Raw genomic sequence first — 6,112 nt, forward strand, 5'->3', positions numbered from 1 at the left:
ATGTTTTTTTTTTTTTTTTTACATTAATGGTGCAATCTACACAACTAGAAAGGTTGCGGGGAACCGCTGCAGTATAGATGGATCTATGAAACCAATATCTACACGCGTTTAAATCCAACTAGATACTTGGATTTAATCCTATATATCCACACTTATAATTTATTTATAAACTGGTTGTATAGTTTATACTTAAGAGAGGTCAAACACGAAAAAAATATATCATAGGTAAATTATCATTGTTACAGATTGTAAATATATTTATATTATAAATAAAAAATAAAAAATAAACTAATAATAATGATAACTTGTGAACACAATACTACCGTATACTAGTGGGTATAAAATATGTACCTATCTGTATGGCATTATGATAGAGACATACCTACCTGTATGTTGAGTTCTCGTTTCATAAAAATTGTACAAGCCATTATATTAATAATAATAATATATGAATAATATAATGTGCACGTTCATTTTCAATTTAATATATAAAATAAATACGAAGGTAGGTAAATACTAAATATAGAGTTCACACAGGTACAAGCGGTACTCGGCACTAGGTATATATATATGCAGTATGCCAGTATATATTATATGCAATAGGTACCTACTAACATAAAACAAATAATATTATGTTGTATACGTATACGTATTGCAGGTATAGGTAAGCGCGTCAGTGTAGGTACAATTTGTTAACTTAAATATTAAAATAATGAACCATAATTTTAGTATATTTCAACCTTGGGAATAATGATACATTATAATATAAAACTGCACGCAGTTAACGCGTTTTACATGCCCCGAAACCAATATTGAAAAACACAATTGAAAGTTAACTAAAATATTATAAAATATATTTAACAAAGATATAGATATGTAGTATTATAATTTATAAACTACCTATCATTTTTTTGCAGTTTGTACGTATGTAATATTATTATTATTATATGTGAAATAGTGAAATATATATATATGTACCTACGTACAATTAAATATTATATTATACACATAATATGATAGGTAATAGACGTCACTATATTATATATTGCACCTACTATACTTTTGTTGAACATTATTTTTCTATACCTCCAATGATTCATTACTTAAGTCAAAGATAGTCTGTTATTGTTTTGTAAATGTGATTTTTTTTTTTAAACACGGCACGGATCTTCCACAATGATTTAGAGCTTAGAGGGGAAGGGACAAAAATTGTACAAGAAATACAGCAACATTGTATACGCTTAATCATTAATTTAAAATCGTTTTCCCAGTATATATTAGGACAATCTTATTGAAATAAATAATTTATCGTGCATTAAATAATAAAATCTAAAGTAATATCCAGTAATATATCAGGATCTATAAAACTATTTAAAAAATCATATATCTTGGGGACGAGAGTCGGGCCTTATATTATATAGATGCATAAAATAGGATTCAAAGTAGGCTAAAAACCTGTGTTGTTGAAGTCTTAATAAACTTTGAAAAAAAAAAATAGGATTTTGGACTAGTATAGCTTATGAATTAATGTAATTGTTTAAAGTTTTTATGGGCGAAATACAATGGCACTAGTGGCAGCCCTACCACCGAATATAAATATAATATAGATTTATATAATATAATACTATTAATAGTGAATAATCAGCGCATAAGATTGTAATATAATACATAATCAAGTTTATTCTAATAAAATGTTAAGATTAAATATTAATTGACATAAAAGACATATGAATATTAGTCAATGGAAAACTAATAATTTCAGTATTTGTTTTGTATTGAGAAGTTTTACACCTGCCCTGTTTAAGCCTCTTTCTTCATTATTTTTTTTAATTTTACAATTTATTTTAATGCCTGTGTTTAGTCTTACCTAGTCAATAGTCAGTCACTGTTATCGTAATCGTAATCGCATTACGATTTACGACATACATTAATAATACTGTAATAATAATATGTATAAGCATATTTACATTAAATAATGTTCTGTGGCGTCAATCATCGTTTAAAAATATCGGGTGCAGAAAGTCCGATATCGACAAAACCATCGGGTGTCAATAGTTGTCCGAATACCGGATACCCCGCTCATAACACCAACTAACTACCAAACTAACGGCTCTCTTCTAAAAATTAAATTTGTTTACATTTTAATACCCCTAATATTAGATTCTGCTTTGGAATACGAAACTAAAAATGTTTGCCAGTCATTCAAACGAAAAATAGTAATTGTATAGGTAACAATACAAATAGTAAAACATGTAATGATCTAGTGATCTAAGTAGGTAGGTATGGAAAAAAAATATATTCAAAAGCGTCAAGTTTTTGAAATACTTATAATGAGTCTTTCGATTAAAAAATCAGTCTGTATCACCATGCTAGGTAACTAGCACCTCACTCCACCTGGGTCTTGTAATTTGTCGATAATATGATACAAAATTCAGTCCCTAAAATTGTGTTTAGTACGAAATTTAAAAGTGTGTTATTCACATTAAACCTGTATAATAATATTCTGTAAAATTTTAAAATAATACAGGATATCAGAAAGTTCTTCGACCACAAAGAATAAAAAAAAAAAAACTATTATTTACATGCTTAATATAGGTAATTTAAATTTATTTTTATTTACTTACTGATATTATGTATTAATATTTTCATGCATTATGTACACTTAAAATGAGTTTTATATAAAAAAATAATTCCGTTTTACACATTTTTTTAAAGAACCTTTAAGGCTTTAAATTTGTTAAATAGAGGTTAAACTTTATTTAAATAAAATCATTTATTGTAAATACATATTATAATTAATTGATAGGTACTATGTATAATTTAGATTTGACTGATTTGGAGGGTACACACGAATGGCGTACCAAAACAGGTAGACGAACCTTTTTGAACGAATTGCGTCCCGTACGCAATTCGTGTTAGTTTTTCACCTACAGTTAATTATTGTAAGTGGTTCCTAAAACGATATTGTCTCAATAAAGATATGCCAGGTTATATAAAAATGATGAAATTTAATTGTAAAAATATAATAATGTCATAATTAATCACACATACCTATTTATAAAAAATTAAAATTTAACTGTAAAAAATATAATACTATCATAAACATAAAACATATAAATTATAAGTCACAAGTCCATAGTTACTTATCGATTGGGAAGTCCGTATAGTCCTTAATATTTTTATCGAAAATATCCAACTGGTCGGAGTTATTGCTTTACAATGCGTATACCGTCGCTTGTCCATCGAACTAAAAATGCTTTGGTTTATTTTTAATTCGATAGAAAACCCCACGAAATACGCTGCGTTCGAAACGCGGCTAATACGCCGTGTATTATAGCTCCGGCCTGAAAGTACAAACCACTAAAAATAAGTTTTCATATAATAATATTATATTAATGATAAATATTTTATTATTATTATTTTGTTAAAATTTTAAAATATAAAAATTAAAAATAAATTTGAAAACCACCGGAAACCTCGAAAAATGTTAAGTGATGAAAAAGAACACGAATTGCGTCCGGTACGCAATTCGTTCATAAAGGTTCGTCTACCTGTTTTGGTACGCAATTCGTGTGCACCGGATTTGGAACTATATGTGTGGAACGAAAATTTGCATATTTTAGGGACTGATACAAATAAAAAAGGTGGGTAGGTTTAGGCACTTACTAAACAGGTGCAACTATGCCTCGTTTGCGTTTAAATCTGATTGTCCAGATGGGTAGGTACAATTTTTATTTTTACTACAGCCAATAGTCATATTATTATATAGATTTTGTTAAGATAGGTATAATAGTAGATATTAACTATGTAACCTAACTATAATCTATATACACATTATTATATAATAATATATTCAACCACCGTCATTCATAATATATATAATATCCCGGATGACATCATGCAAATATAATATTGAATTCAGAAATGTTACAATATTTAAGTAAGTACCGACCCGCCGGTCCCACGGGCACAAAAATATTATGAAGTACCTATCCACTAGGTACCTATTTGTGTACGTGCGTACCTATATAATATTATTTAAAAAATTTGCGTGATAAAATATATTTCTTCGAATTGACCTATTTATAGCAATATAATATTAAAAATAATCAAACTAATTTCATTTTTAAAGAACACTATATTTTTTCTCTTTGGCTTTATGCTCACGCGGATAACCAATATTAATTATTGTTGATTGTTAGATTAATGTGGGTCTTTCTCGAGGAAACTGCTCGAATATTATCAAATTGAAATTGTTAATGATAATATAATTAATATCGGTACACGAGAATATGGAATTTATTTCATCTCAAGGTCATCAATGCCATATAATATGCAGTCCCTAAAATAATTAAATTTTCGTACTACACACATAGTTCCAAATCAGTCAAATCTAAATTATACATGCGGTACCTATCAATTAATTATACTATGTATTTACAATAAAAAATGTTGTGAAATAGAATTTTTGTGGAAAAAAATTGTTTTTTTTTTTAAAAATAAAACTCATTTTAAGTGTACAAAATGCATGAAAATAATAATACATAATATCAGTGAGTAAATAAAAATAAATTTAAATTACCTATATTAAATATGTAAATTATTATAGTTTTTTTTTTTTTATTCTTTGTGGTCGAAAAACTTACTGATATCCTGTATTAATATTGTCGTTTTAAAATTTTATAGAATATTATTATAAAGGATTAATGTGAATAACAAACTTTTAAATTTCGTTCTACACACTGAATTTTTCGTACTACATAAAGTGTGTCGTACTACACTCAATTTTAGGGACTGATAGTAGCAATACATCTCCTCAGTATTTTTCCATGTGAAATGGTTCATTTAGTATTAATACTAGCTGTATTACAATTTATTTAGATAGCCACGTTTGTACAAAGTACAATTATTATATAATTCATACTAGGCAAGATAGGTAGGTACTTGATAAAAATTAAAAACTAATTTTGATTATTGCATTTATCTAAAATAATCTTTACTAAGTAAGTTGATTTATGTTAATATTTCAAACTGCATTGTATATTTATATGTAGCGGGAGATCCTGGAAGGGCTATTATGTACGAGTATGAGAGACACCATTATATGTTCCAATAATTGTATTATATTATATGACCCTACTGATCAAAGTGAAATGTTAGTGACATGCAGTTGTCCTTTTCCGGTGCATTGATATTTGTGGAGGCGTCTACTATACTTGGGCGTAATTTTTAGGCTCAATAATTACTTTTATTTTCCATTATCACATAATAATATTATTTATGGTGTGTCGTGTCATAATATCAGTAAATAAATAAAAATAAGTTAAAATTACCTATATTAAGCATGTAAATTATAGTTTTTTTTTCTTTGTGGTCGAAGAACTTTCTGATATCCTGTATTATTTTAAAATTTTACAGAATATTATTATACAGGTTTAATGTGGACAACCAGAGGCGTGCGCAGGGGGGGGGATGATGGGGGATATATCCCCCCCATGGGCTTTTTTTTAGTCTTCTAACGAGTGGATTTTGGATCTCTAGTTCATCAACATAAACATAATACATTTTTATTTATGACATCCCCCCCCCCCATACCAAATTCCTGCGCACGCCACTGTGGACAACACACTTTTAAATTTCGTACTGCACGGACTGTATATATGTATGTGGGTGTATCGTATATGTGCACTGACTCAAGATAGGTACATTTTGTTATTTTCTCATCAAACTATATCGCTTGGGGACCCGTACCTGATATACGAACTTACCGAATGACTGTCTAATGTTGACGAGCCCTACCTCTATGTTGCACCATTTAGTGGATCTCCACTATATTCTGTGTATGAGCAACAGTTTTAGAATTGACAAAATTAGTTAGAATGGCTAACATTCTGTAGTTCATCTGTTCTATAACCACGTTAGTAGTCAGAATAAATAGTTGTACCTTGATTTATATTGTCTTTTGTTGTTTGTATAAGCGTAGACAGGGTAGTAACGATACCAAAATCGATAAGTACCATAGGACACTTTAAATCGTATATTATTTACATAACATAATAAATTGAGTCTCGAGACAAGTTACAGGCAAATAGACAATAAATAAAATAGATAG

This window comes from Diuraphis noxia, unplaced genomic scaffold (genome assembly GCF_037042655.1).
Source record: "Diuraphis noxia isolate RWA-SAM2 unplaced genomic scaffold, SU_Dnox_SAM2 contig0002, whole genome shotgun sequence".
NCBI lineage: Eukaryota > Metazoa > Arthropoda > Insecta > Hemiptera > Aphididae > Diuraphis > Diuraphis noxia.